The sequence below is a fragment of the Aplysia californica genome, unplaced genomic scaffold (assembly GCF_000002075.1).
Source record: "Aplysia californica isolate F4 #8 unplaced genomic scaffold, AplCal3.0 scaffold00643, whole genome shotgun sequence".
Classification (NCBI taxonomy): domain Eukaryota; kingdom Metazoa; phylum Mollusca; class Gastropoda; order Aplysiida; family Aplysiidae; genus Aplysia; species Aplysia californica.
This window is the reverse complement of record NW_004797913.1, coordinates 274,324-283,896: the sequence shown is the minus strand read 5'-3', so window position 1 is coordinate 283,896 and position 9,573 is coordinate 274,324. Positions and strand designations below refer to the sequence as shown.

Sequence of the window (9,573 nt, the reverse complement as noted above, 5' to 3'; positions counted from 1 at the left end):
GGGGGGGAATCATTCTTGGTATTAGCAAAAATTCTTTCACCACGGGCCTGTCATCTTATAAATCACGCTCTCGTAGAATCATCGCACTGACAATTTCTCTATATCTAAACAAATTTGCAAGTTTCTTTCTGATAGTGATTTTCTGTCTAAATTTACAATTCAATTAACTTGATCAACAAGCAGATTTTTCCAGCTTCGGCAACAATCCGACGATAGAAAGAATGAGTGAATGATAGAAAGGAGGAAATTGGCACAAAAAGTTCTTAAAAATCAAGGCTAGCAATGATTTTGATCTATTCGCAGGTAATGCATAGTGGGATATTGGATGATTGCAGATGCGCAATCTGGCAGGTTTCTATAACTTCAACTTATTGCCCAGACAATTATCATAAATATCCGAAACTCATACAAGACGATACAAAGACGAGTACGAATCCTTTGCCATGGAACTTTTGTAGCCCAAAGGTATCACACTTTTTATACGGACGGAGTTGATCGCACAGAACTGTCAGAAAGTACAGATTTCCATAAAAGAACAAAAGATTGGAAGCACTGAATTATACGCATATCAAGACATTTATTAAAAATCACACTTCATGAAAATTGTGAAGCCAAAGTATTTCCTTCAATGCCCGGAATTGTACGGTTTAGACTTAAAACAACAGTAAAGTTTTAAGACCCCATACAAAAATGCCAGTTTGAAAGTAATTGCTTTGCTGCTTTCAGGCGACATACTATACACGTTAGAATAGTAGTAAAACCTTTACATTTCATAATTTTTAAAGTACTTATGCTGCTACTGCAGCATGTCAACAACATAAATTGTATAACAAACGGCTAGCCTCTTCCAAAATCTTATTCCCACTCGGGGTAGGAATAATGGCAGCCCTTTTTAAAAATCACTCGATTTAAAATTGGGTAAATTTTTACTTTTAGACCCACAAACAGATGCACTATTTTGAGGGCTAAACTGCCATAATTTTTTGCTGCAGAACACAGGCCACTAAAATCCCTGCAAATCAATTGTTTTCAAGTTTTAAATCAACCCTACTTGCCAAAACATCAAATCATGGTGAAATGCAGCGGGGCATGCTGGAACCCCCCCTATTTGCTAAAAACAAGTCAAGGATTACTACGTCATTATAGTCTTGTAATATAGTTTTATTTTCAAACATCAATAACTTACTATTAACTATTGATTTGCGGCAAAAATGAAGGCCATATATATATATATTCGTGTTCAGCATTCAAAATACTGCTAGAAAAAAAGTATAAACATGTAGCCTACATGAGACAGGTCTATGAACACACACAAAAAAAAAAAATTATTGCAATTTAAATATCATTGTAGCTACAAAGAAACAAGTATAAGAAGTTATAGTACTTGCGATATAATCCATACTCTGTGTGGATGATGTCAAGTCTAAACAGACGGGACCCACATTCTAAAGTAGTACCAACAATCATGATTGTGCATCCTCCTGTTACATATTACCACACGTCCTTAGTTCTCACTGTTCATGTATCAATCAAACTGATAACTGAAAGGGGCAGTTTATGTGGAATTTTTCAAAATTGAATATAGGAAGGACTTCCGTAACGAGCGACCACTCCAACCTAAAAGCAATAAAGAATGGACTTTTGAGTGGGCTATGTAAAAGACAGGGTTTAGCATTTAGTCGGGCAAAAAAGAAAGTAAACGGATTTTGTGTTTTCTTGTGTTCTCTTGCCTTCCTTTGTCTCTTCACCTAAAATGTACATTTAGTGACATGTTAACTCATTCGCTTCGCCGAGCCGTGGGGGGCGGCGCGGCTCAAGTGCCGTCAGTACGTTAAGCCGCCCCCGGCGGCTCGAGAACCGACGTTCAATTTTAGCTTGGTTTCTATTCAAATCCACTTATCCATGTTAAAAGAAAGGTCATAATATAACGTTGACTTCCGGGTCAAGCGTTTCCACCGAAAATCGGAAGTTTTGATTCAGTTTTGAAACATGATGTCGTAGTTTATTCGACTTTGTTTTATCGCGAAGCCCAAATTATAGCCCAGACACCAGTCTTAGTACTTTTACACAACAAAATGTATCATTATTTTGCTCACTAAAGAAGTGCAGGACTCTTCTTTATAATATTGATACTATTGGACGCAAATTGCCGGTGCACTGTAATTGAGAAATCAATATTTTTGAGTGCTAGATCTAGGCCTAGATCTAAATAGTCAAAATATTTTTTTCTCCCCAAAATCACTACTTTTGGGTGAAATTAATCAAAAAGTACCACTCAAGACATGTATAAGTTTATTCCAAGTGCAATTCTGAATAATTCCATATAAGTTACGCGTATTTTTTTCTGTTTGTGATCCTTTTTTCAAAACTATTTTTTTTTTTTTTTTTTTTCAATATCGGATGTTATGATCCAAATGTACAAATATTATGGAATGTATGTAAATAACTGCACATTTTTCAATATTTTCCTGTTCTTTATACATTTATGGTTATTTTGAGGTATCATTTGACTAGGTGCAAACATGTTTTTTTAGTTTCACCTGAGATTATAAATTTTTTATTTTCCAATTTTATCCGCATCCAATCACAATTGTGTTGCATAATCGCCTCTTACAGGAACCAAAGTTGAAAAATACGCAAATAAATAATGCAGGTGTATTCTACAAACCATACTGAAAATGTTGGTATGTAATATTGATATTTATTTGAATTTATGGCCCCAAAGACCTGCGAACTGCGCACTAGTCATCATCTCATTTCGCCCTCCCGAAAAGAATTCGTCCACAAGCCGAAAATAATACGTAGCGAATGAGTTAACATCTGAAAGCATAATATGACATGATTAGAAAAATCCAAATGCGACGAAACCGTGATTCAAACCTGTGAGTGAGAGAGAAAAAAATGATTAGTAATCCAAAAGTGTACCACTATGTTACTTGGCTGTTGACACAAGTCGGTCAAAAAAAATACTAAAGAACCACCTACTTCAGTTAAGTGGGAGTGTATCACCTTTCAAAATTGCAAGTGGCTATTCTCCGGCATCGCACCGGTCAATAGATCAGAAGCTATTCTCTGGCGCCACGCCGCCGGCCTGTTACTAATAATTTGTCGGCGCAGATTTTGGAAATGCCTCTCTCATCTCATCTGTTTGTCTTGGAAAAAAATTCCCACAACTTCACCACATCGTGCCACTTCCATTGATACAGATGATAGGATTTCAGACACAAAATGCCCCAATTCCTCCAATTTATAATTCTGTTGGGTACTAGAAGAAACGAGTTCACAATTATTGACGTGAGTTCATAACAAAGAGTGAGCATAAGGAGTCACATTTTCACTGTTTACAAAAATGGAGATACGACAAGAAAGCCCTTAAGTCGTGAAATATCAGTTTAACTTATCGAAAATTACAACAAGAAATAAGTTAAACTGCAAGCTATACAATATGACTAGACAGGATTTTAGACACAAAATCAATTTTGTTCGTTTAAATAAACAGAAGCATTATTTTTAAGGCAAATGGACGATGGAAATAAATGAATATTTAAATTATGTTAGACAATTACCATAGATAAAATATAATGAAAGGTAGACTTACTAGGCCTAGTTATGACGCCGGAGAATAGCTTTCGATCTATTTACCGGCGCGACGCCGGAGAAAAGCCACTTGCTTCAAAATTACCAAAACGCAATTATTTTATACCTCGAAGGATTTTATAGAGGTTCCTTAGCAAAATTGCGAAAGCTGTTGCAATCGGCTGCAAAAAATAAAATAAACAAAAGTAAATTTCAGAGTCAAGTCTACCTCATTTGCATAAAAGGGAGGACTTCCGTTGTTTCAGTTGCCACTGTACTGTGGACAAGCGCGGCTTTCTCCGTACTTGTTGACCTTTTTTTTTGGGGGGGGGGGGGGGGGTTTCGAGCGACCGCGTCACGGTAAGGGATGGAAAAAAAAAGTATACAAATAACGTAGGATGAAAAAAAGAAGGCCACCTCTATTCTCACCCGGAGTGAGAATAGTGCAGGCGAGTCTTGTGGCTATTCTCACCCGGTGCGCGTTCACCGAATTTTGCGTTCACCCGAAACCACAGAATTCTACACTGTGATAACAGAAAAATTGTAGAATTCTGTGCCGTGAACAAATGTTCCATTACAATTGTAGCCTACTAAAAGCGTACAATTTTGTCTGTGGGCAGTGGAGAGAGAGAGAGAAAGAGAGAGAGGAGTAGCGCGAGAATTTCCAGGCAAAACAAAATGGCGACCCGCGTAGTTCGGCTCGATTCGAAAAGTTAAATAGCCGTAGCATCTTTGTAGACAACCAAATTTATTTACTTTTGTGTTCTAACATCATTTTTTAACTTTGTTTTGGTCAATTTGATCGTCCACACCGATAGACAGTATTCAGAAAGAGACGGAGAGAGAGAGAAGAGGGTAGGAGTTGATCTTGCGAGAACTTCCGGGCGGAAAGAACCTAGAAACACATTCCGTGGTAACCAATCGCAACCTCAGTGCTCTCTTGTCCAATCTCCCAACCCCTAACCCTATCCCCTATCTCTAACTTTAACTATTAACACAGGCGAGTCTTTTGGCTATTCTCACCCGGTGTGCGTTCACCGTTATAGACCGAAGTCTACTAATCCCAGACTCAGGTCTTCAAAACTTTCAATTGGGCCTAAAAATGTGCAAAACTACTGTAATTTTGTCATGACCAGTTAGCATAACCAGTGGCTTTCGGTCTTCCATCATGATTTTGATGGCCACTGAGTTTTATCTAAATTTAATAGTCGTCGCTCCATACGGAATTCCTCCCTGAAAATATCTGCCTTCATCTTCAATCATTTTTACACGACTTTGACAACCACATACCAGTAACTTGTAACCAGTAAAGAAATTCAGGTCCTTTCAATTAATTCAATACTTTCATTTTCATCCATGTCAAGATTTTATAGCCTATAATCGGTGACAGAACTCGGGTAAAATTGATCGAGATTCTAGATCGACATTTGTTTAACTCACGTCAATAGCCTATATATTCTTCACTGACAGTGACATCTGTGTGGGAATGGAGGCAGACAACCTTGTCTAGAACCAGCAGTCAAGATTAGGTCTGTTGGAGTTTGAGATATCAATTCAATTGCAGAAAAATGAGCCACAGCAGTCTTCAATCAAAGATTTGGATTAAGTCAAGCAACATGAATACTAATAAAGAACATTTATGCTTTTGGCAACATCAGTGGACCTTGGAAAGTAGCCAAAATCGTCCTTTGTTGGGGCTGATGAGAGGTGACTGTGCAGAACAGGATCAAGATGCGATAATCCAGAGAACCATGGCCATGCCGTGGGTGAATGACAAGAAACGAATTAGTTCCGTACTGAAGCATATAAAATCTAGATTTAAAAGCTCCTTCTAATTTAATCTGTTCCTGTGATTTGCATTAAAATAAGTTTGCGATACACGAAGTACTGAACAGGAAGATTTACTGCACAAAGCCACGCGCAGGACAGTGAACGTCGTAGGTTCTGCTATGAAACACGGAAGCCGCCATTTTGGTTCACTTTCAACATGGCGACCACTAGACTGCATGACAAACTGAATGCACTGATGCAACAGTTAGTTCACAACACTATAATATGCAAACAGCACGTTAATTTCTCCTTCAAATGCATAATCCTCAAAACAGAAAACAATAACACGTTTCTAGTTGAAAAAAATATTGAAAAAAAGCCCTAAAAATTAATGTTACCATAGTAATAAGCAACCGAATCGACGTGTGACATGCTCGACAACGCCTTGATTTAGAATAGTAGACGTGGGGAACACGTCTACAATTCCACGTTATATTCACTGTTAGCTTTCACAACGTATTATCAGCACTTTTATCAGTAATACAAAGAGCTCCACTAACAAGACATAAAGCAAAAACATAATAAATTACTTGTACATACATAACTATCGCATTTGTTTCACACACAGATGTGTTCAGAGCGGAGCAACCAGACCAGCATAAGCCTAGAGATCGTTGCATTTCGCCTCCTTGGCACACAGCAACATTGTTGATTCCTCACGATACACATTGCATCCTGTTGTTGACTTCTAAACGTGTAACCAACTTACCTATTGAAAAGCCAGAATGTTATTTGAACATTGCCTTCAATGAAAGGCAACTCCAAAGACAGGTGCAATAATAAGATCCCTGTTAAGTCTAAACTATCCCCGTTTAGTTTGCCATGTTATCCCAGACAAGTGGTCTTTCGATGAAGAGGTCACATGGAAACCGGACCGGAAACAGTACGTTAGCCTAGAGCGTGCATAACCGAGCTCTATCCACAAGGCCTATATCCACCCCTGTGACTATGGAAAAAACAAAACAAACATGGATTACTTTGGTTGCTAAGTTGATTATGCGTCAATAAGAAAAAATACTCCTGCAGTGGTCTAAAGTAAAAGCATGTTTAAAAATGAGAAGCACGATTCTATCTTCCAAGCAGTTTATAAAACAAAGCTTGAAGGCTAACTAAAGACTGCTGGGATCAAAACAAGGGGACACGAACCGGTAAATGCCTGAACTCAAGGGGAATGTTTACAGGCATTATCTGGGAAGAAAGAACGTTCTACCCTTGATTACTTTGTTATACTAACCATTCGTATTTGTAGGCAGATTATGGTGAAATATTTTCGCATAATTATCTGTTTCTGCAAAGTAATCGGGAGAATCATACAGTCGCGTGGCGCATTGCAGATCGGCCCTGGAACGTGCATAACGAGTAGGAATATACCCATATAAGATTACTAAAATCAAAATTATTGGTTATTTGTCAATACATAATGTATATATTATAGATATCTGTGAACTCATGGTGACAAGTGGCATTTAGAAAAAAAGCTATGGAATCAACTGAGTCTATAATTTACATGTTATATTTACTACGGACTACTTTTTGTCACATTCGTGTCCATTCAGGGCAAAATAGGGAGGCACGTCGCAACATTATGGCGCGAAATACGCCTTTTCATTTTCTTTTGATTAGCCTAGGCCTGGGCTAACTGCTGTAGCCTAGTGTGTAAAGTAATTGGCCTAACGGCAATTTAGCATAAGAGGATAGAACCAGTTTGTGGCCTACCAAATGGGAAAAGAAATAAAGTTTTAAAGAAAACATGCACAGTGTATTTCATTTTTACATTAACTTAATCGCTACCTCGTAATGTATTAGTATTAGCAGGAGTTGATAATTATTTCTTCTTCTTCTTCTTCTTCTTCTTCTTCTTCTTCTTCTTCTTCTTCTTCTTCGTTCCCGTGCTAAATCTCAGGGGTATACAATGAAGTCTACTGCTGGTTTTTCAACCTGCAGTGCAACTGTTTTTTGTGGCCGTTTTTCCTACTTTGTTGTAGGGTCTCTTGCTTCAGGCAACCACATTCTGATTTCGAAGGTAACCGTACTCGGTACGCCTTGTTAGCCTAGTCTGGACGAATAGAAGTACAATAGGGGGTGGAAAATAAGAATAAAATAATTTAAACTGGGAAACAATAAAAGAACGAACAATAAATGTATCTCCAGGAGGAAGGCGAGGCTTCAGTGCAGATTGCACACTACGACCCCCCCCCCCCCCCTTTTACACACACACACACACACTTTTTGTCAAATGTCAGACATGGGCGCGGTGTTGTTGCACAGGGGACAGTTTTAGTTAGAGTTTTACGGCACTTGCAACACGATAAGGAAGGTCATATAAGTGCCGAAGATTAGAGGAGTTACAAGAGAGTACAATGTAAAAAACACCAAAAATAAGGAGGGAAGATAAAGACGATAGATGTTTGATAGGAAAGAAAAAGCCAACCGCACCCGAGCATCCACCAACCAGGGGACAGGGGTTCAAAACTTGGCTCCCAGTGTAATCGGGAGACCTAGGTTCAAACAAACACAGGCGACTAGTCGGGCGTTCGGTTGGCGCGATCCCCCAATGGGCTCTCCGACCAGGGCTGGCTCCTGGTATGTAGGACTAGGAGTAGTACTGACCAGCTGTTATTTATGTCGATACCCCCACCCCCAGCCGAACCCCCTACTACAGAGAGATAGAGAGGGGTGGGGCGGATGGAGAGGATATACTGTCTATTTTAAACCTACACCCTCAGATGTGTGTGTATCTCTCTCTCTCTCTCTCTCTCTCTCTCTCTGTGTGTGTGTGTGTGTGTGTGTGTGCCTGTGCCTTCAAGCTCTTATCGACACTACTTAGACCATTTTTAGGTGGGCTACTTCTACCCTGACTGCCACGGCCTTCTCGGGCTCATTGGGATACAACATCCTAGCCAGACAGAGTTACTCAATACATTTTAAAATTAAAATAACTCCTCCGCTCGAGAATTGAACCCTCGTCTTTTTTATGCAACGGCAATGCATCTATCTATTAGTCACACTAGACGCCGGTTTGGTGACTTTAATTACACAAAGCTACGATCAGGTTCGTAAGACAGTAAGCAGAATAAAAGTTCACAAAAGAAATAATGCGTTTTATTTTCAACGCATTAATCCCAGAATGATCTGATAAAACGCGATTATTTTCTGCATATCGTTAACCATTCTTGAACCTACGGCCCGAAAGGCGAAGTTTTGACCTGCCACCTCCTTCACTTCTCATCTTTTTCGATCGTCAGACATTATATGGGGCTTTTCTTGCAATAGAACACCCCGCAACTGCCACGCAGATAAGCCTAAGTCCAGAACACCAGGCCTAATTTATGCCCCAGGAAGGTACAATCAGAGAGTTTTACAGAAATCAAGGAGCTTAAAACTGTAACCTCCTTGACAGTAATACAAGAGAGCTGTCTTTTTACCCTGATGCGCGTGATCAGCTTGGCGGCTTGCTCGTTTATCCAATCACTGTTGTCACCGCTTACAACTATAGTAACCTAACAGCCAATCAAATGTCTTTTGGGCTCAGCAAAGGATGAGCCCATTCCCACGCTCCTTCCGTAATGATACTCTTCTTGAAAAAAGGTAGCCTAGAAGACCAGAAAAAAATAACACTGTACTGAGACACTTTCCCCCCAGTGACGCTGATACCTACGCGTGCTCATTGGACCTTTGTTAGGTGCGTTCACAGAATTCTACACTAAGTGTTCTAAACGTTCTATTTTCCGCGACAACACGGCCTAATCTAGTTCATAAACGGAATATGTTTGAAGTGCTGTGTGTGCATGTTGTGTTTGTGCAGCTGAGATTTAAAGTTATAAATCACGTCGATTTCACTTTTAAGGCAACTTTTTCATCCAGAAGAATCTAACTCAGAACAAAGAGATGGATGACAAAGGTGACTCCACACGTTTGAATGGTTCCCAAAATGCCGTGACTCACCGTGACTATAGAGAAATCAGTACTGCGTAGGTCCTATTGCTTACTATTTTGTGGTAAAGAAGTGGAAGCAACCGAAGCCCCACCCAAACTTTGGTCCACCCACCGCCACTGCTAAAATATGCGATAGAATTCATAGAACCCCCTTCGTTGTTAAAGGCCTAGCAACCTAGTGATCCACAGAAATTAATGTAAAAATGAAATACACTGTACTGATTGCAACAC

At 39.4% G+C, this 9,573-nt stretch overlaps 1 protein-coding gene across 2 annotated transcripts in view; it reads right to left on the bottom strand.

Moving 5' to 3' along the window:
* LOC101856923 (trithorax group protein osa) overlaps positions 1-6,296 on the bottom strand; it is a 60,185-nt gene extending 53,889 nt beyond the window's left edge. Inside the window, exon 1 of one of the 2 annotated variants that reach the window (XM_035972301.1) lies at positions 6,116-6,296. The gene's annotated coding sequence lies outside the window, so the exon portion shown is untranslated. Of the gene's footprint in view, positions 1-5,016; positions 6,089-6,115 lie in introns of those variants that run through there. The other variant, XM_035972302.1, reaches the window with a different exon arrangement.
* Between the last annotated feature and the right edge of the window lie 3,277 nt (positions 6,297-9,573).